The following is a 23,537-nucleotide window of genomic DNA, read 5'->3' on the forward strand; positions in this document are numbered from 1 at the left end:
AGAGCAGCTGGAAAGTACCAAAAGACTGACAGCATAAAGTTAAACCATATGGACAATCATTCTTCCGAGGTGCTGGTGGAATGGAAAGTCAGGGTCTTTAGGCTCGTCATGATGGCATTTGCTGGGAACCCAGCCAAGATTGCACTGCTCGAAAGGTAGAAATTGTCAGAACAGCCAAAAGAACTAAAAGTCTAGCAGACACACAACAAATAAGACTGTATATCATTAGTTTATTTCTGGGGGGATGGAGTAATACCATTACTCGATTGTAGGAAAATCGGCTCAGGAAGAAACTCAATAAATTCTATACTCATTGTAACACCCATTAGGGCTCAGATGCAATGCGACCTTAAAAATCCGCAATGAGCACAGCAGCCAATGACGTGTAGAGCAATGAAAGTCAAGTATTGAACAGCGGCGTAAAATGCTCCTCATTGAACACTGACATTAAGTGCGTTCAGAGAGCAAGGCTTGGTATCGAAAGTAAATACGGAGCTTAAGACCCAGATCCCCGGAAGGACAGCTCCAAAGACAGGCTTTTGAGAGGCAGACGCCTGGTTCTTTTTGGTTAATTTTTTCAGCTGTTGAGGGGATCCTCACAGTCCCTTCTACCTACAAGGAATGTCGTACACTGCTACTTCATGCTCATCCCCCCCAGGGATTTCCTCTCTGAATTTCTTTTTTCCAGAACTGAAACTAAGCCAATGTCTTTGCAACACCCGCTCCACCCCCCCAACCCACCATAATGTACAAGCCCTGCCCACCCCTGGTATAACTTTCACCCCCCTATTAGAAAAGGCTGAAGAGCACAAAGGTCTGTGAAGAACCTCAAAGAGACTGGCTTTTGAAGGATAAACCCTGGGATTATAAGTGGATCCCTCTGGGGTAGACGGCTCGGCGCTTTTCCTGTGGGCCCCCACAAGACTGGCACTGAGGAGATATCCACTTCTTTTTACAGCTGACAGCAATACCAGCACCACCAACCCCACCCCCCTCCCACCACCTGCCAATCTGGAGTAAAAATCCAGCACAGGTGATAGTACAGAATTATATACCATCATTATGTGTTTTTACAAAGAACAATTTTAACAGAAATATGGATATCAGTAGCAGTAATGATGGTATGTTTTCCTAAAATAATGTGTGCAGTGTAGTGTATATCAGTTCCCTTCTGTTTTCTTTCCAGGAGCATTGGGATATGTTTTGCTGTCAAAAATATTTCCCATTTCTTTTCAAGAAGTACATTTTGCATCAACTTAGTCAAACCTGGGGAGATGCTCAATTTTGTATGTTTAATTAACTCTTAAATTCCTGCTCTTCAACTCAACTTCAAATACCCTTGTGTTACATTACATGTGCTTCCCGCATGAATTGTCAAATACTAATACAGTGATGCACCCAAGCCAGCATCTGTGGCAATGTATTCCACTGGGTTTCTGTGTAACTGGCCATAGTGTCACCTTCATAGTTTTGAGTCAGAAGGGTAACTCCTGCCCATTGATCAGTTGCGGCTCTGCTAGCTACTGGGGCATTGGGACACTTGTACTCTACCTGTGTCAGCCTCATGGGCCTGTGGCACAGTTGCTGCAGCAGATCTGCTAGTGAAATTCACAGTTCAAAAGGAGGGGTCAGCTGACTGCAAGTTTAAAAAAACAAGAAAACAAGCTAATTCGTTTCCTCCAGAATTTACAGAGAAGCTAGAGCCTACATTAGTAGTGGTAGGTACAGCCTACAGTAACTATAATTTTGTTTGGGTGATGTCCAAGACAGTCAATTCTTGGAACTAATAATAGTATTGTTGAAAGAACTCATTTTAAAGCATAACTCAATTAAGAATTTTAATCCTCACAGGAGTCATTAAAAATAAGCTTTGCACATTTGTAGATGTTGTCAGTCTTTGAATATTTTTATATTTTAACTGCCTACCGAAAAAAATGAAAGAAATGGATATTTCATGGAACATTTTCTACACCTTACAGGCTTATGCTGCTAATACAAGTACAAAATGTTAAATTCTCATCTAATGGGACCCAATATTTGCTCATGTCTACAGGATTAATATAATAATGTTCATTCAGTTCTTTTGAGATACATAAACCCAATCAACCTCAGGAAATGTTGCTACCAAAGGTGAGAGCCCAACATTCGCTGCAAATCACTCTTGGGCAGAGTGTGGACACACCTGACACTGAGGTGTGTGGCGATTCCTGGCAAACGCTGATTCCCAAGAGCTCAGCATCTCCCACACATCCTTGCATAGTCCAGAAACGCACCTTCTTTGTTTTCATCCCATAATTCGGCTTAACGGTGGAATGAACAAGAAAGGGGAGTCCCTAATCCTATTACTGCAGCACCTGAGCTGGAATGGCTAATCCTGTTTAAACTCGCTACACAGGCTCTGTAATCTCCCGCTATCCCGATGTTCAGCTCGCTTCATCGCCGCCCCGAGGTGAGACTGCAGTTTATCATCACAGGGGAGTGAGGGCACTGGCAGGAATCACGCCAGGCTACCTGCAGTACTCAAAAAAACTGCAGTATATGCAGTGAACTTCATAATGTTTGGGACAAACACAGACATTATTTCTTGATTTGACTCTGTACTCCATAATTTTAGATGTGTAATCAAGTAATCAAATTAAGAGGTTAAAGGGCAGCTTTTATTAGAGGGTATCTTTATACATTTTGTTTGCACCATGTAAAAATTAACAGTATGGAACATCATTAAGAAGAGAGCACTGGTGAGCTCAGTAACCTTAAAGGAAGACCTCTATTGTTGCTGACCAAAGAATTCTCACTATAATGAACAAAAACCCCCAAACACCTGTCTGACAGATCAAAACTTAACCAGCCCACAAAACAAGCAGGAGCTGGAGATGGTTGCAGGACAGGCTTGGCAGAACATCACCAGAATATACTCAGAAGCAGTCATTGCAGGCAAAGGAAAGCATGACTAAACATGACTACTTTCATTTGCAGGACATTAATGTCTCAAACATCATGGTGCCATGAAATGTAGGGGCTACTGTATAAAAAGTGCTGTAATTTCTACTTTTCTCACTTTGTTGGTAAGTATCAATATGAGTAAGGTTTAAATTTAACAAGGTCGGCTGCAATCAAGCCTGGCTGTGTTCAATCAGCTGAATCCAATTATCAATTAAATTTGGTTAAATGAGCTGATTGAGAAACTAAGGGGCAACTACTTTTTCACATGGATGAGATGGGTGTTTGTTAACTTTATATGACTGTTTAACTTTTTCCATTAAATAAATGAAAAATGAATAACAATGTTCACAATGTGTTTTGTGTTTACTCTGGTTCCCTTGGTCAAATATTATATTTTGTCTAAAGATCCCAAACTGTTCAGAGTGACAAATATGCAATAATAGAGGAAATAAGGGAGGGGGCAAATCCTTTTTCATGGCACTGGATATATATGTTTTGAATGCTTAAAAATATACTACTACATATATACACACTTCTTACTCATATGTCTATGTTTGCTGATATCAAGAAAAAATACTTTTCAATATTTCATGCATTTTTTTCTTTATCTTAAAGTTGGAACTGTTACAGGGGTATAACATCAAAATATAGGTACTTATCAAAAAGGTTATTTAAAAAAATGCTTTGCACCATAATAAAAATGATGCTAACCTGCATAATGAATGGACATAACATTGTTAGCCATTACACTCCTGGAACTGATACTAAAATTCATACCAGTAACATGAAAATTGTGAATGCACTCTATTATATTTATTGATAATTTTATAAAATGTTATGCACATATTATCTTTAAATGAACATCCCAGTTTTATAACCAAAAATGTGGTTTAAGATACTCTTCTTTAACAAACCTACAGCGTATATATATATATATATATATATATATATAATTCAGTTTGGGAAAGCTGCTGTATGATCTTGACAAGGTGTACATTTGTACATTTTTGTCTTTCCCTTTTTGAAAAAACACAAAACGCAGGAGTGACTCTCTAAACAAATACACGTCAGTCCTTTTTATTTGTAACCTAGTTTTAAGACTCCTCACCCCCGGTGCGGGGACGCTGAGCATGCGCACAGCTACTGCTGTACTCTCATTGTCACGCTGGTCATGTACGTTTTCCTGTTCTTTCTCTGCCCCCCCCCCCCCAATCTCCAAACTGCCTACGTTTTTCTCTTTCTCTTTCTCTGAAACAGCGCACAGCCAGCTAACATGCTCCAGTCAAGAGGTCACTTCCATTAGTCGCGCTGTGATTCAGAACTTCAGAGCACAAGGGGTCTGAAATGCCAAGTTTTTGCAAAGCGTCTCATGATCGCCAAATCTTGTAGCAAAAAAAATGTAAGAATTTACATAAAATAAAACGTAGCCGTAAAAGAAGATTTCACCACCCGATGGTACAGCGGTACGGGCTGTCAGTTTCACAAACTGCACTGTCACTTACCAAATGCCATACAGTTTCACTGACGGAGACAGTGGAATTACTTTCAGGTGATTCATCTCATATTACGTGATTTATTCAAAGGATCAAATGACACACTCTGAGTGGGCAATAAAGCTGTTTTTTAACTCTGACCTAAAGTCTTGCCAGTTAAGTATGCAAGAAAGATCTACAACACTTCAACACTTCACAACCAACAGGAATGAAAAAATGTGATTAATGATGGGATGTTTGCACTATGAAAAGGTTTAATATATAAGCCCGATCACTGAGAAACCAATGGAGATAGCTTCAGACATTGATGGAAATTCTAAGTGTGCTAAGCAATACTGAAATACGCACATTTATTTGTACAGATCAAAAATCTGTACAGGCCAATTTTATATCCATTCTGACTGTAACTATACTGGCAGACTACAAGTAAAACAAATTAACCAGCTCTTTAAGTTGCTAATTCATCTAGGGGTCAGCAACCGATTGCCCTGAGGCTGCAACTTTCAACTTCTTTTCCAATTTCTGTACCATGATGAATGACTTTTATTTGGCTTTCCTGTTCGTTTTTGAGTATAATGCAGACCTTGACAATGTCAACTTAATTCATTAAATCCATTTCGAATTACGTGTTATTTGTATGAAATACAACTACTGGGTTGTTCCTAACATTGTGTGTGAGTAAATTTTCTGAAAATATACAAAGAACTATGGTATATGATAACCTCAGATAATGCATTCCAGACTGTCTACAAACCATGTAAAGCTTTAGACTGAGTTATAACACCATCTTTTTTCCATCTGTGACAATTGAGTCATGAGTTACGACTGAAAGAAGTACATACAGTAGAATGGTAGGAGACATATAATTATATGGCTTCAATCAATTTTTTGAAATAGATTCTTGCTATTTCAATTTTTTCTGATGATTGCAATTTTTCACTTCCATTAGTATTATATATAGCTCCTCATAATTTGCAGTTCCACTGAACTGCCTGCTCGCCTACCTTAGCAGCAAGTCAGCTGAGCCGAGGTGAACCAAGGCATCTCTAAGGCCAAAAAATTGCAGTCTGAAGCTACCTATAACACCAAGTATGATAGTTGGTGTCCTTCCAGCCCCAGAAATTTCACATGCTGGTCCAACTCATGGGCATTACAGAATGCTGTCTATCAAGGTGCGTAAATTTGGTTCAATTTGAAGGCAGTTGTCTCCTTTGCCAGGCAGGAAATCTGATAAATCCTTGTGAAACAACGAGACCTTAAAAATGTTAATTTACATTGAAACAATGGCAGCCTATATCATTGCCTTGATCAGGTAGGTACACTGGGAGGTGGGTTACAAGTGCAGTTAATCAATCATGTGATCTATTTATGTCTATAAATGAATGTGTTTTAACTGCAGTAAACAGTTCAGTAATAGGTTGGGTGATTAATGGCTCACAGAACTTTCCTCAAGCTAGCTAGTAAATAGTCCATAGACCCAGTTAATGTACCATAGCCAGTGAAATGTATGAATACAGATGGGCTCAGCTAATCAGGAAAAACATTTAAATATACAAGTTTTATCAAAACAGTGATAATCATTTAATTTTACTTAACAAGGTAGCTACTACCTAGCTAAAGAAATTGTTTAAAAATGTATAGGCCTAAATGTTTTTCTTCAGGCCTTCTGTGATGTAAACATTGGCTTTTGTGCTTCATTGGCGAACGTGTAGTGCTGCCTTCATAGGGGGTTCCATCTTACATTACATTACAGGCATTTAGCAGACGCTCTTATCCAGAGTGACTTACACAACTTTTACATAGCATTTACACTGCGTCCATTCATACAGCTGGACATATACTGAAGTAATGCAGGTTAAGCAGGGGACGGCAACAGGGTCCTACCCGGGAATCGAGCCTGTGACCTTTCCGTTAAAGTTCCTTCCTTACCCATTAGACTACACTGCCTCCCATCTGTGAGACACACCTTGATGCTCATAAAGGCTGACTCTGACGACTTCTGAAACCAACACAGCCAAAACATACACCTAATAATATAGCAAGGTCCTTATCAAATATTGCTGAAAGTTCAAGGACAACAATAAACAAACATTTATCTTCCAGGCCATATGTCAATCTGCTTGCAACCAACGCACTGTTATTACTGTTATGGTTGAGTTGCAGTCTCTCCAAAACAAGATGACAAAATGTGCGCTGGGTACTCTCTAGATGTGCTGGGTACCTTAATTTACCAGTTCTGGGACTTTTTTTGGATATTTGTTGACCCAGTCGCCCTTTTTATTGTGTGTGGACATGTCCATGAGCCCAAGGCTGCCCCTTCTCAGGCCAACCAAATTCAATTAAAATTAAAAAGAAGCAATGTCATTCTTGACTTTCTCTAAGAAATCAATGCTGAAGAGCTGGGAGGAAACCCACTATTAATTTGAAATTAGAAATCAGTTACCTAATTTCCATGATATTTTACAAGAGCGGAAATTTTAGTTTATAGGTAATTTAGAGTTGTCTTCTCCCTTTTTCATTTTCCTTTTCTCTCTCCACCAATGGTTGGTGTATTCTTCAATTAATTACAATGCTACAATGTTATGAATAAAAACATTGTAGAAACCCTGCCATGTGTGCAATGTTACAGGTTGCAAATAGGCTTAACACTAAAGATACTCAGAGGTCAGCAGTAATAGTGCATTAAGCAAGATTCTGGCTTGTTTTTAGGATATATGCTGGTTGGATTCTTTAAGTACTCACTCATCTTATATAGTACATGGATATAAGTTAATAGGATGAGCTATCCAACGGACCTAAAAGACTGGTGGATTGCACAAAATCTAAACAGCATTAATCATAAAATACAGAACTGGGGAAAACCCTGATCACTTGAACAATGTAAATGAAAACTACCATATTGGTTCAATTATAACTCCACAGCTACAGCTAAAGCAATCTGGAGGATGGTGGATTTCGGTTGGTTTTTTATTCACAATAGCCTATCCCTGCACCAGTCTCTCTGTACTGCAAGGGATTGGGAAAGGGTCTGGTGATCCCTGTTTCAGACTATGCCTAACCCCAGCCACTGTGCATGCCCCCCTCCCAACACACACCCTCCAACTAACCACCAGCCCCCCAGACCTCTAGACAAAAGCCTTTTTTTCAGCTGAGAAGAGAATGACAGATTTGACATGTCTGCAATTCAGGAAAGAAAGCTCCCAGATGACTCAAGAGCAATGCTACACTTTTCACAAGCTTTCCCTTTTCTTTCTTTTCTTCCTTCTTTCAAATCTCAAGTTATTTGAAGGTCAAAGCTTACTGTGTGCGCTGTGGTATACCAACTCTCCACCCTCTGCTTCTCCACTTAAAGACAGAAACATGTGTGCAGGAGCCACCTTTGCCGACAGTCAGAAGCCCCAGCTTTACTGTGGGGAACCAGGTGAGGCAATCTGGGACGCATTGGCCAGAATGATTAAGCTCACAGATTGGCAGATTGACAGCACGCCTGACAACAGACCATCAGAATTACACTAATGATAGAAAAGTGACCTCAGGGTTAATAACTAAATTACAAACAGAAAAATCACAGTCTCTGGAAACCGCAAAATATTTTCCTTATTATGCCACTGAGTAATTTTCCAAAAGCCCTAAATGTTTTTAATTATTAACTGAACCTAGCAATCACACACAAATAGTATTCTTTAAACTATGCATGTTTTGAGATTATTTAATTTGTCCAATACGCATTGTGTTTAGATATTTATTTCTGTTTGAAAAACTACAAATGTTACCCATTTTACTGGACTGAAGTGAAGAATAAATCAATTCCATTATCATCTGGAAATGTTGTTAAAATATAATTTTTACACAGTGTGTATTAAACTTATGAATGGAAAATGAGTAATATTTCTCAGAAAGACATTCCAAACCTGATATACAACCACTGTCTTCTCTGTGAGCTCACACTTAATCAGAATATATTTTGTTCCTTCCTATTCCCTAATTTCAATGGGTTTATGTCTACGTATGAATATGAATTAAATATAAAGTATTTATATGGCATGGAGAATACTTCTGTACATATCAATGTGCTCTGATATCTGGCTTGCATTCATGAACAATAAAGTTACAGGATGAACGTGTGAGATAAAAGATTTATGGTGGCTGAGCCCTGAGAATGGGAAAGTGAAAAGCTAGAAAATGACTAGACTCAAATTATACAGTGTGTTAGAAGGTCCTTCATAAATGCGCCCATTCTTTATTTTCTACAGCAATCATTGTAATAAAAATGATCTGAACGTCCTTACTAAGTCGCATAATACCACCATCATGAGTCAATGTGAAATCCCATCTGAACTGCCACAGTTGCTCTATCACAAAGGGCTGTTCACTTACATTGGGTTTTGAATTACATTTTCCCGACGATATATTCATTTTTAAAAGTAAAAGTAAACGTAAAAAAAATTGTAATCTGCAAATTGGTACCAACTATCAATCAATTATTAGCCATTCAAAATGATGAAATACACTAGGATCATGTAATATTTAGAATATGATATTGAATTGAAAACAATGTATTGAACAATGTATCTTCTAAATTTATGCAGACTATGTTTTGGAATGTTATTAATTAAATGTTCATGAGATGTATTAAATCAGCTACCAAAATACAGTACAGTTTATACAGTATATTTGAAGTGGCGCAATTTTTGTTGTTTTGGCTCTCTACTCCAGCACACTGGAATTGAAATGAAACAATGAGGTTAATCTAAGAGTATTTACATCCATATCCAGTGATCCATGCAGGAATTTCAGCTCTTTTTATACACAGCCCCCATTTTATGGGATCAAAGGTAACTGGACAAATTAACATAATCTTAAATCATCAGATCTAGTACTTAGTTACAAATCGTTTGCATTCAATGACTGCCTGAAGTCTGTGACTCTTAGACATAACCAGACACTGGGTATCTTCCCTGGTGAGGCCCTGTCAGGCCTGTACTGCAGTCATCTCCAGTTTCTGTTTGTTTTGGGGGATTTTTGCCTTCAATGTTGACTTCAGGAAGTGAAATAAATATTCATTGGATTCAGGTAGTGTGATTGACTTAGTCAGTCAAGAACATTCCATTTTTTCACACCGAAAAACTCTCTGTTGCTTTATCAGTCTGTTTGGGGTCACTTTTCTGCTGCAAGGTAAAACACCATTCAATGAGTACTGAGGAATTTTGTAGAATCTTTGCAGATAAGATGTCTCTGTAAACTTCAGAATCCATCCTACTGCTATCAGCAATAAAGACAAGTGAGCTCGCTCTAGTTCCAGCAGCAGCCATACACGCCAAAGCCATAACACTACCTCCACCATGTTTCAAAGATATGGGGGGGGGGGGGGGGGCTGTGGTGCTTTGGATCATGAGTGGTTCCTTTCTTTCTCCACACTTTTCAAATTCCATCACTTTGCAACCAGTTAATACTAATCTCATCTATCTGTCAGAGTTTGTTCCACATTTTTTATGTACTTTTTCGCAATCTCCAACCTGGCCGTTCGGTTCTTGCGGCTTACCAGTGGTCTGAATCTTGCAGTAAACCCACTGAGGTTATGCTGATGTAGTGCTCCCTTTATTTTAGTCTCTGACACATCTACGCCTACATCCTGGAGAGTGTTAATCTGTTTGACAGTTGAAAAGGGGGTTTCCTTCATTGAAAGTATTCTTCGGTCATTCACTACAGTGGTCTTCTGTGGCCTACCAGGTTGTTTACTATTGCTGACCTCACCAGTGTTTTCTTGCTTAACAATGTACCCAACAGTTGATTTTGACACACTCAATGTTTCTGATCAATTTCCTCTGATTTTTACATCCCATGATGGCCTGCTTTACTGGCATTGCCACTTGTTTGGATTGGTCCTCATGTTGAGAGACAACAGCAACAAACTCCACATCCAGATTCCACACTTAGAATCGTCTCAAGACCTTTTGATATCTATCTTGTGTGTGAATTAATGACACGACACACAGTTGGCCAAGAAACAGCTGGGAAGCCAACTGTCCAATTACTTTTGCTCCCCTAAAATTGGGGGACTACATTTTAAAAGGGCAGGAATTCACACACAAATCACCCAATATGTATATAAATACCTTCAAATTAAAGCTGCCAGTCTGCATTTTAATCCCACATGAATCGTTTCATTTCAAATCCAATGTGCTATAGAACTGAGCCAAAATTACACAAACTGTGACACTGTCCAAACACTTGTGGTCTGCACTGTATGTTTATTAAACACTCTATAGTGTATATGGCATTGTAGACTGCTTCTCTCACATGCTGCTGCATGGCAGATAGCAAATACAAAGTTAGAACAGAGACTAGTATAGTTACATATAAAGTATTTGACCGAATTTTATGAATGCAATGCTGTAGTCTGATTAGGCTATAAATCTTCTTTCTTGACTTGTACCATAGTAGCCTACAATGGAAAGTGGGCCTAATGAAAGTTGTATTTTGAATTCAGTTTTATTCAAGTGTTTTCCATTTCCTTATCCTGCTCCAAAGATTAGTTATTTGAGAAAATGTGCAGTTGAACGCAACGGAGACGTTATGTTCGTTCGTTTCTATGCATGAGTAAGTCTTGCCTAAATCGACAAAAACAAAACAAATGGAGAAGTTGTGCTGGCTAAATGCCAAATTTTAAAAATAAAACATCTGCATTATGTGAGATTTTGTTGCCATTCTCCTTATTCAGATTATGATGATTATAATCATTATTAAAGGCTACTCAACAAGTTTATAAACTCAACAAGTTTATAAACAGTCAGTATTTTCATTTGAAATGTCGATTATCATCAGTAAATTTTAATTATTGATGCTTGAAAGAGGCATCGATGCCAAGCCAAATTCATTTTTATATAAAAAAAGTGTACCAATTACAGTAGGTGGCTGCTGTATGAGCCATCTTTCACATTGTCCCATCTGACTTTAAAAGGACTCAGACCGATCTTGACCATTTTCTAGCACTACTGTACACAGACACCCCTCGCCTCCACTTGAAAAAAACCATCAATCAATGATACAACCAGAAGAAAAGTGTGAATGCATATTTTATCTTTGTTTAGAACCCGCATGGGCTCAACGATCTGAACACACTTCTGGGCCTGGAAAGATCAAAAATCCAGATGAAAATGCTGGAACCAACAGGGATGCTAGAACTCCAGTTTGTCTTCCCAGAAGTTGGAAGTAAGCAGGGCCGAACCTTTCAATGCCAAGTGGGAACATGCCTTAAAATATGTCTGCGCCTTAACAGCAACATAAACATACAAATTCAAAATAGTATGCACTTGAATACTCCACCCTGTTTCTATTCTGTTGACACTTATTTGGGACAGCCAACTCTCCACCGCCGTCCCCCAACCCCCCCAAAAAAAGGAAAAAACTGCAGCCACATAATACTTTTTTATGTGTATAGGTAAGCACAGACCTACCAAGTAAAACTGCAACCATCATGCAATCGGCAGTATATGTCAGGATATTTAAACTAGGTACTGCAATTACGAACGTCCTCGCACCTTGTCCACCATGCCTGAACCGAAAATATCTCATGAAAACGTCCAGCATATTAGCGTTCTAGCAATTCCTTATTTATTTTTATTCATAAAATATTAAAACATTTTCAGTGACACATCATTACTGGGCAAACTATAGGAGTGTGTCCCATTTGCATGACTTTTTCGGGATGTGTTAGTGTATCTCAGGTTTAACTAGTTCCACACCCAAGGAGAGCAGACTGCGGTATTTCCAGCAGAGTTCAGAATTCATTTACAAATCTACCTCGCCAAGAAAGCACTAGAATTTTGGAAGCCTCAGATTCACTCTGCTTTCACATTTGCCAAGGTAATCACATCCTGAAAACAACCAGATGACCAATCGCATGCTGATGGCATACAAAAAAAGCATTCTAAATCTCTTTTTCCTTTATTTGTTTGTATTGTTGAAATTGCTTATAGTGTAGTAGCTAGTTACGCTATATATACGCTAAAGGTTATGCTATATAAATTCCTTTCAAAACTAGCTAGGTGATACCAGTCAGGCTACTTACTTATATTTGTCCATATATCTATTTTTCTATCATAGCACAGCTTATAAGTGTATAACCAGAGAAATATGTCCTGGCTAGCTTGCTAAGTGCAATACAGACAAGATGGTGCGTTGGAGAATATTCGTCATGAATGGCACCCCTGAAATCTAAAGCAGGTTTCCTATTTTCAAAAACATCAATATCGGTTTTAGAGTTTTTATTAAATAGGTTATTATTTTTTTAAATTATTTTTTTTAAATAATAATAAATTGAAATGTTAAAATGAGTAGAGAGGATTCAGTGCTTAACAAAGAGTCATAAGTGTGTAATATGAACAGGCTATGTAACTGTATTGTAATTGAATTCCTGTATATTTCATTACGAATATGTTTGACGCACACAACCAGCAAATCATTACATTTTTCAGCGAGATAATTTTAAGATCATTTTGACGGCCATAAACATGTGTCTTACAGTAAATAGCACAACTGAAATGTGTGTTTACATATGATATCAACACAAGCATAAACATAGCAGCAGAAGTTGTCTGTGTGTGTTTGTGTATACAAATATAATTTTTAAGAGAATTTGTTTTCAAGAAGGCTTATTTTAGAAAAGCACTTATCCCAACAGCAATGACATAAAGGACTGATATCTGTACTGGACTATTACATCTACAACTTAAAATTCCAAATAATATATTCTGTTTACCTGTCTAATAGCGCCTTTAAAATATTTTTTTTCACAGAAAAGATAAAAAATTTAACAAAATTCACGAAAAAGGTGTTGCATTAAATGTACCAAGCAAACAAATTCACTGACACTCATTAGGCAGATTTACAGTACAAATGCTTTGTACATCCAACAAAACAGTATCCCATGGTTTCAACAATGCTAGCCACATTCGACTAAAACGATGCAGCACTTTACCCCAACTCCTGACCAAAATTTCCACATACCTAATTTGTCTATGCTGGTTTTCTGCAGTGCCTTCAAAATCCAGATTTTAAATGTCTCCAAGATCACCCACAAATTATACCAAATTCACAACAGTCCATGAACTGTTCAAACAATTAATAAATTGTAGTCGAAATCCAGGTAAATGTACTTATATTCCTAGTGCTTTCATCTCATACAATGTTTCTTACTTTGGCATTATCTGATACAATATACATGTTATACTTTTGTGTTGCACAGCCATTGAATCAAATCTAAGGATTTTTTTTATTGGAATGACTCCGGCAGAAAATTTAAAAGAACAAACAAGCCAAATGAAGCTTTGAATGTTTTGGCTTCCGTCAAATAATTCAACCTAGCGAGTTTCTGTTAAATATTTTAAATCACAGCAGGCCTGTCATGTACTGCTAAAATTACAGGTTCTCTGCTCAGCCATGAACACATTTTACTGAGTGTGTTTATGTAGCCATGCTTCTAAAACGAAGATGCCATGAAGCAGACATTGCCGTTCTACGATCTTAAAAATAATTTGAGGGACATCTACTCCACAGAAGATGATCAATACCCTCGGGAACACACTTTATGAACTGTTAAATTATTATTCCCCTCCTGATCACATGTAGGCAGTCGCTATAACTTTATAATGCGTACTATTTTGACTTCTATTCATTTTTGTGACGTTATATTTTAATACAGTCTATAATCATGATAAACATATTACACAAAAAGCTGGTTTTGTCTAAAAACAACACAGCAAGCCATGCACGTCAATGACTAATGGACAGTATTCTAAATGCTTGCTATGGGGTGGATCTACAGTCAGACACAAAAGAAGCCACATATTTTGAATGTGTGATAGAGTGGAGAAATCAGTCCATAAAATACACTATAAAGACAAAAGAAATAGACTTCAGCATTTTAGTCTGCACACCATTACGGTAATTTGATTAATGTTTTGATGCAGATAAAAGCCGAATCAGGATGCAATGGAGCATTAATGAAGAGGGAGACAATGTATTGTGCGCGTGTGTATGTGTATGTGCAAGCAAAGGTAAATTAATGTTCAGGATCAATTAAGGAAGCACTGTCGTCACTCTTATGAGCAATCATCCAAGCGCACATAGATGTATTCAATTTGTCCAGTCCTGACTGTCCCTTATACAAGCGACAAGCCATTAGGATGTTTAGAAAGTCATTTGAGCTGCATGCTCTCAATTATATCTTGTGGTTACATTATGTTTAGCAGAGTTTTCAGATTAATACACATTGCACAGCCAATAAAATTCAAATTATGCTACTATTATTATTCATTGAAATGGGTAAATAAACAAAAGGCCTGTAATTTCTACAACCAATGGCAAACCAAAGAACAATACTTTCAACTCAATTTTTAAATCAAGAAGACTTCCTTAATTTGACACAACAATTTCAGTGAGCAGTAAAAACCTTTTTTGATTCGAAATGGCTCAACACCAGAGAAAGAGCGAAAGAGAGAGAGAGAAAGAGAGCAGCTAAAGAGTGGCACAGAGGGTTTTACTCTATTCAATTCAAAATAAGCTCCATGACCATGCAACACAGACCTGTTTAGACAATGCGAAAAACCCAGCAATGCTACACAGAAGTGAGGTTTGTGAGCCATGCTAAGGAGTAGGAAGTGAGACTGTGTCCTGCATCTGTTTAGAGTCATAACATCGACCTATAAGAATAAAAGTGGCATTTCAGAAGTCTTCAGCCAAATGCTTTTTCCCCGTCTTTTTCTTCGACCGAAGGCTGTGAAGTAAAGCTCAGGTTATCATTTTTTCTTTTTTTTTTTGGAACAGTAAAAAAAGCAGCGACATTCATTTTGAGCATATAGCCAAGCTAGCTATTTCTGACTGCGCACTGTACACGTAAAAGCCCCCATTTATGAGCAAAGCGAATGTGGGTCAGGCGTTAAAACTGAAAAGAAATACATACGTGTGAGGGAGTAAAATCTAAATAAAATAGACAGCGCCTGACTGTCTCTAGTTGCTACTTACCTCCCAATTCCAAATTTCGAAGTAATATAAATTTTATAATTTGAAGTAAAACGAAAACTCTTACTCATTGTTCATCAATAACTGAGTTCCTGATAGCGAGGTGTTCTGTTTTGCGCAATGCGGAATAGGCACAGTGAACTCGTGTAAATGCAAACAGACTATAATGCTAAGGAAGACGATGGCCTAAGCTGTCTGCACACAGGTTAGAACAATGGAATGGGGTTTGAAAAAAGTTAGTTGAAGGCTGAATGAATAAACAAGACCTTCTTTTCAGCAGCCTGGAGCAATTTTTACCATCCACATCTCTGTAAGAGAAGACCATTGTGCAGAGTATACACTGATGTAAGTCTTGTGCCTAGACATAACATGGCTGAGCTGTAATTTGCATTTTTATCTTAATACAGAATGAGGTGAGTTCTTGTCATTTTCTGATATAAAACCACATTCAAGTAAAAACTGTATGTAATTCTTTTCTCTTGACGATTTAAAGACCCTCAAGGTATGTACTGGTTTTTTTAAAAATGTGACTTTCATAAATTGTTGATTTTAATTAGTTTGTGAGCATGTGTGACTTTTAGGGAAGGCATTTGGAATAATTACACCCCCTATTCAAAATGAGACAATAATCAGAATGTAGGATTGCATGGGGATGATATTGGACAATTTACTCTAGATACTAAAAATTTACGATAGCCACAAACAGAAATGAAATTATTTCATACGATTACAAAGACAATTTACCACAATGTATAGACCGTCTACATTTAATCGCAGCATGATTGAAGTGACTTAGGAACACGTTAATATTTCAGAAGTATGCCTAAGTATAGTTTCTTTCAGGCAATAATGTGTTATTTGTGTGTATATAGTTATGAATGATTCATATAGATTATTCACATATTCCTAACTTTTCATTTACTTTCATATGTCCTTTTTGACTACATGTGTCTTTTCACAGTTCAGCACAATAATGAACACACTTTCAAAATAACAAATGTATGTATGTTGTAACCGAAAGGACATCTGAGAACAATCTATTTGATCTTAAGTCTTCAGCCATTTCTAATGGGGGCATAATTACACTTTTTGACAAAATTAGACCGAAAGAACAGCCAGCTACAGAAATATATGAATGAAAGTCTTTCTTGCACCTTCTCCATCAATAACAGGTTCAGATGACAGAACGGTAGTGTAAATGTCCCATTTGAAATATATTGCATTAGCATAACCTTGATTAGCACTAGCAGCAAAATGCTGTGTCCTACCCATTTGAAGTTGGCTCAGGGCACATGCACACTCTGGGTCATTTTATTTAATGATGCTTTGAACCTGTATTACTGATTAGAATATTCCCCTTTCATACAAACTGCTTTTGAAGATATGGTGTTCCAACTTTAATCTTTAATTAAATATTAGAGCCATTTAATATTGCTATGTGCAAGACTATTAACATGCAATTCAACGCGAAAGACAAAATGCACTTTTTGTGCACTTGGAATATAAAATGAGGATTATTAATAAACTGAGAAAAAGTTTTGCTTGAGAACTCCCATATCGTGCCCATGACGAAACTGTATATCAATTAATGACTAATTAATTGATTTTATGTTGTCACTTGTTGGCCCCTCCTCCCTAGTACACCTGTACAGGGTACATATACAATTATTGAGTAAACAACAATAATGTGATAATCAATTTCTTGCAGACTCATATAAAAAAGAAATGGCCTGCAATTAAATAAAAATGATGGTACAGTCTGCACGGCTCCACATTAGGTTTCACTTAAAGGACACAATATCTTTGACAAGTGGACTCAAAACACAAATATTTTATATCCTAATCCGATTGTCTTGATTTACAAATATGCACAGCCTAGCACTTTATCAATTAAAGTGGCTTTTTCCTGTCTATTGAGAGGAGCAATTTCTTATTAAAAGACGAAAAATAAATTGTGGGGCGACTGAACGAGACAAAATGGTGACCTTGCTTTTAGTCATTAAGTTTTGGGTCAACTTGTGTTTAGAGCACTAAGAGCAAATGTCAGTCTGAAATGCCACAGAAATGGATGCAGTTCATTTCTGCAGAGAAAGACGAATGTGCGTCCGTGAGCACCTTGGGAGCTTAATGTCGTTCAGGCGTGCTTCTAAAAAAGAGATTTTGTCGCTAACCTTTAGGACAAGTGGGATCTCCCACAAGATACAAAGAGCAAACAGCGCAATAACAAACTGTGCTTTCCCCAGGAAGGCTGGTTTAAACCACACTTTACACTGAAGAAATTGCACTGGAAGTCACCGCTCTCATGATAGCTCAAATTAATTACATCTCTGCTTATTGAGACGGCTGATTTGTACACACAGGTCTAGTGACCCCAAAGTGCAGCCCATTTGAATTCGAAAAATGAATTAATGTCACGCAGCTATGTCTGGTTGAATACAGAAAACAGATTTACGGCAATTTGCTTCTCCCAGTAAGACAAAGCAGTCCTTTTGCATACAAATTCTCCATTAGAAGTACCATTAGGGACATATAACAAAGTGCTTGTTCTCACAAACATCTTTTATCCACTGCTAGCTCATGCTAGGTTCTCCATTTCACAGCCCAGAGACGGTGAGGAGAAGACAACATGTACCAGGCCTGATATTGTTCATGTCCTGCAATAATCATATACATTGACGATACACACTATTCGTCAAAGTTATTTATCAGTTTTAAAAATAATATATATATTTCTTCATTAATTCACATTCTTTGCATAATTATTTTTCTTTTTTTTACACCAAATCGTCATTTAAAAAATATTCTTATACATCTCAGGCATTTTCCTTTGTGAAAACGATCCCTGAATTGGTGGTACGGCATCCTACATTGACAGTTGAGCTTCATTACATGCGTTTATTCCTTATGTCTCTGAGAGTAGGACTAGAATATTATAATTATTAATTGACCAGCATTATATATTGTGGTATTTGCTTACCATGTGAAATACACTTTTGTACCCTGCTTTGGCGAAAAGCATCTCTTAAATAACTAAAGAGTAAATTGTATAAATTCAGAATAATTCTATGCATACTGATAATAACATGTCTTTGGACATATGACAGATACCGATATGTACGATACCGGAAACATCTTTTATATATTTGTAATATCCTGAAATAGCAAATACAATTTCAGCAAATACTTTAACAAAGTACTTTGACAAATATCAGAAACCCAGTTCTCTTTTGTGGTACTCCACCATTAAGCCGCCATCTTAAACAGAGCTCAATGAAATATCTTCTTACGTGATACAGTGTTAACAATTCATGCAGTTCAATATAAATGTCAGAACATGCATAAACATATTTAATTTCGAAGTTCAGGTCAGCGATATATTTGACAAAATGTTTACTCAGTCTTAATCAGTCTTCCATGCGGTACTGCTAATGAGTCATTGACCAATCTAACTTAGGCAATCCATCCTACATTTCTACAAAACAACACAGCCAATTTATTCATTCAAAATTCTTTGATTGGAATTGTGTTCTCTCTCATTTATTCTTGTCTGCTTTCTAGACTCCAAAAAAAGATCGCTTTTTCAAGACAGAAAATGGCGGACTGGGTTGTATACTTATGCAAAAAACAATGCAGCGCCATCTAGTGGAACGCTGGCTAAACAGTTTCCTGCCATTTTGCACTCATTCCCGTTTTTATGGTCTAACTTGCCAAGCCTAAAGTTAAGATTCTAAAAAGCTCATCTTTGGTATTTGACATCAAGGAGCCAAACCCAAAAATGGCATCACAGAGAACAACGTCATTGACTGCCATCTCTACTCTTCTCTTCCCTCCTTCCTATATATTCCCAAGTAACCTCTGCAAAATGGGGTCAATAGAGAGAAGGACTGTAGAAGAAAAAGAGAACTTAAAATAAAAATACAAGACATATAGCGAAGGCAAGTGAACTCTGAGAAGGAAGTACTTTGGTGTCAGACCAGTATTTATTGTCATGTATCAGTCCCACTAGTATACAGTGAGATTGAGGTCTATTTTGCTTCTATTTTAGAGATATCTTAAATCACGCGGCAGCTATAATGCCACAGGCCACGCCAGTGCTTGATGCTTGACTGAAGGTTTCAGTGGAAGTCCTGAACTATAAATCAAAAGACCAAGAATTGTGCTGTCACATTCAGCAGTAGCCCCTTAGATTCAAAACTAATTTGTCTGCATGGGGCAAAAACAGGTAAGAGGAAAAACTCAATTCACCCCCCCACAGAAAGCTATGTAACATGATCTGTCCAATCCAGTGTTTTTTTGAGATTGTGATTTGACATTGCTGTGTATGTATTACATAGCAATGTAATACGTACATACATATGCGTGTAGTATACTATAAACTTTAAATAAACCTAAATTGTTTTGTTCTGCGCAGTGTATGTTATAATAATGAGAAACATCCATTCACTATATTACCAGGAGGCCTGAGTGCTTTGTAATTTGAATCACCAATAACATGACAACGCAACATAACGATAAAATATGACCAATATAACATTTTATACCGAACTAAATCAACCATTTTCAGCTGTATTTTACATTTGGTCATGTAAACTTTTGATCAGTAAAGCAAATTTTTTAGACTACTACACGCAATGTTGTTTTAACGGTCTTGAAATTAGATGATATTACTGAACATATCATAATACAATTATGTAATTTGAGCGTGGAAATAATATAAATAATGATTAATGTAACTACCCACCATAAAGCCATCTTCTTTTGACCACTGATTTTTCCAAAACAGTTTGCCTTTTTCATAATTACTTCATAGTATGGCAACAGCATAAATATCACTATATTCTGTCTAGCTAGAAAATAGCGCTGTGTCAACCAAAATGTATTTTATAAATAAAGATAATGAAACAAATTGCTTGATGGAACATTATAACTTTAGTTTCTGTACCTATCACTGAATTACAGGGTAGCTCACTATCCGGATTTGTGAAAACTAAAGTTTGTATACGTGAAACTGAACCATAGGACGGCTATAGGGTAACTGTCTCTATAGTTTAGCCATGAATTAGACACACGTCTGTCTAATCAACATACATTCATATATGAGTCATCACAAACAGATATTGGCCAAGCCTATTCATCCATGAGGCATCGAAAAATGCGGACATTGACCCCACCCAATAATATATGAGTCATCATTAAAAAAACATTACATATAAGATTACATTTCCTGAGGGGGGAAAAATTAACATTTTAACAAAAAAGAATGACCAGCCAAGCAACTATATGAACTCTAGTCATTAGCTAACAGCTTATGCCATCCATGTAGAATGTAAAAATAGATATGAAAATCAAGCAAATATCAAGTGAAATTGAGATTCAGCTTTCCGTCAATTTTGCTGTGAGATGAAACAATTTCATGCATAATAACTTCCAAGTATACAATGTAATCATATTCATCCCATTAACCCTCTAATTAACCTATAGAATTTGCAAGGCAGCAAAACAAAACAAACCATGTTTTGTAGGAAAATTAACACTGCAGTCCAGCAATTTTCATTTGCATATTTATACTTGTGCAGACAAACACGTAAACCTTCCTCATAAATCTTTATCATTTCGGGATCTCTCAAGAAAGAAGGGATATAACTTTGCAGTTCAGATCAAATTCAATATTATAGGTTTCATTCGATTACATTACCCCTCTTTGGAGCATGAAGAGATGTGTTCTACGTACTTAAGTATGCCCTGTTTGTAAATAGTTAATAAAATCATATGAAATGGAGCAACAAGAAATGTGTTCAAGCTAGCACACTACCTAAACTTTTCTTTTACTGCGAGCGTCAACAAGGAGCTGACCGAGGCCCAGTCTGTGATGTCCTGATAGGTCCTACTGTTATAAACATTCAAATGAAAACCCCAAACTATACTTTAGTTCTTTTTTTTTTTTACATTTGAAAATGAAATCAAAAGGAGGCCTCATTTTTAAGACCCCCTAAACACTCTCCATTCACCCTCCTTTGTCGAAGCACCCCTCGCCTCGAGGTGAATTCCTATGCACGGCAGTTGAGCTGCTTTTACAGAACCGTGTTCCACCATTTAATTTGTCCTAATTGTCAACAGTGCACTAAACCCCAATGACTAAACAGTCTAAATGTGCTCTCAATACACACAAAACAAGACAAAACATAACTGATAAGCACCAATAATTTGTGTCTATGGATTATTTTCAAAAATTGGCTCAATTGTCTTGGGAGTTCTTTATTTATTTTTTTCTTTGGCCATTTGTAAGTTTTGCGAGAACTTTGCAGCTAACATATTTGGTGAAAAAAATAAATTGCAACATAAAACAAAGTTCAAAAATAATACATTAAATAATTCAGAAAAACTAAAAAAGTCAACAATATCTAAAAGGAACAGTATATACTGGTTGCACGGGCCAATCTAAACACTCTAAGACAACATTGTGCTCCCCTGTCTCTACCAAAACAAACACCACAAAATACTGAGAAGGGGAAATCACTAGCAAATATGATTCCGTATGGGACAAAATTAGTGGGACAAACATTTAACTCTAGTAAATTTAGTGGTAATGTTTACCCTGAAAACTTGTTTAAGAGGAACTGTGGGTGGGTTAAACAGTTTAATATGGCAAGGCGTGAACTTCAAGCTTTCGCTGGCAACTTTGCCAGACATGCAAACATTTTTACCTGCAAACTACCAACTGAAATTGTGGGAAGAGCCCAATTCCTGTTCTCCTTTTGTATATTCTCATTTTCTCCATTAGTAGTACACTCGCATAGACAAGTCCAAAACACCAAATTACCAAGGACATTTTTGTGTATTTATAGAGTTGAAAGAAAAGCCATGCGTCTCATTGGCTTTGGCACTTTAAAATATTTTCCATAAGTTAGTTTTCAACCTGTCCTGGCAATCATGCTACTATTCAGTTTGTCAGAAAATTGGACGCATATTATTTAATAATCAAAGAGAATGGCCCTGTGATCAGTGAGCTAATGGAAAACTGCTGTGTTTTCTTCTTTGACTAGTTATTTTATTTTTAGTTTCTTGGTTTTCTTTCTTTTTTTTAAAGAAAATGTTATTTCATGGAGCCATTTCTTATTATTTTTGATTGTGAGAAAGAATAAATGAGTTCCAGGGGTTGTATTTAATGCCCATGATAACTGACAGGAAGAACATCCTAAGAAATTTCCTTTAAAGAAATTTGAAAGAAAAAAAAATTATTGTGATCCAGTAAACCCTACATTTAGAGGAAAACTGTATATCACTGTTTCAAAAAACAAGAAAACTTCATGAGTGCCACAAATCTCTGATGCACATGGAGTTTTGCTAGCTCCTGACTATACATCTGGAACACTTTATTTACAAGAAAATTTCTCATTAATTCTGAACTTAAATCTAACACTTTGTCCCATCTTCAGAAAGACAGGAATAAGCTATTTTATAGCCAACACATGTATTAAAGCAACATACAATATACAAAGTAGTGAATCTTTACAGTACCTATATAACTGTCAATCTTGCTTTCACTACTGCAATCGACAGTATAATGCTAAGGAAAACAGATGGAGATTTATTTCTAACGAGAATCATAAAAAGTCCTGAGTGTCTCTAGAATGCATTCATTTATTTTTAGCAGACGATATGTATTACCTGTACATGTTCTTACCTTTGGTATTGATTTCTGTATAACGGCAAATATTACACAACCACGTGAGGAATTCGAAATTTGTATTCTTTAAAATACTGGTTATGTTTTGTGCCATTCACTATGTAAACAACTGTGAATAATGTGTGACTAAGTGTGTGATCAGTTGTTTTATTCTGGGTCTCTCATGCAATAACATCGAAAAAGAGAACTGTAATAGAAACCCTCCTAGACTGTTTCTAACAGACTAGGAAGCATTTGCCTATTTTGAGGTAGGGCCTATACGTATATAGTATTGAGTATAAAAGCATTAATGCTACTAAAATTTGTATAAACCAATAGCAGGAAAGGACAGTTCAGCCACTGTCACTGGCAAACTGTAGCCCACTGCTAACATGATACTGATAAATATAATG

The 23,537-nt window shown here is 36.8% G+C and overlaps 1 protein-coding gene across 1 annotated transcript in view; it reads right to left on the reverse strand.

Annotated features, from left to right (window-relative positions):
- Positions 1–23,537, reverse strand: part of efna2a (ephrin-A2a) — a 110,134-nt gene that overhangs the window by 84,631 nt on the left and 1,966 nt on the right. The window lies entirely within an intron of this gene.

Source organism: Anguilla rostrata, chromosome 4 (genome assembly GCF_018555375.3).
Source record: "Anguilla rostrata isolate EN2019 chromosome 4, ASM1855537v3, whole genome shotgun sequence".
NCBI classification, from domain to species: domain Eukaryota; kingdom Metazoa; phylum Chordata; class Actinopteri; order Anguilliformes; family Anguillidae; genus Anguilla; species Anguilla rostrata.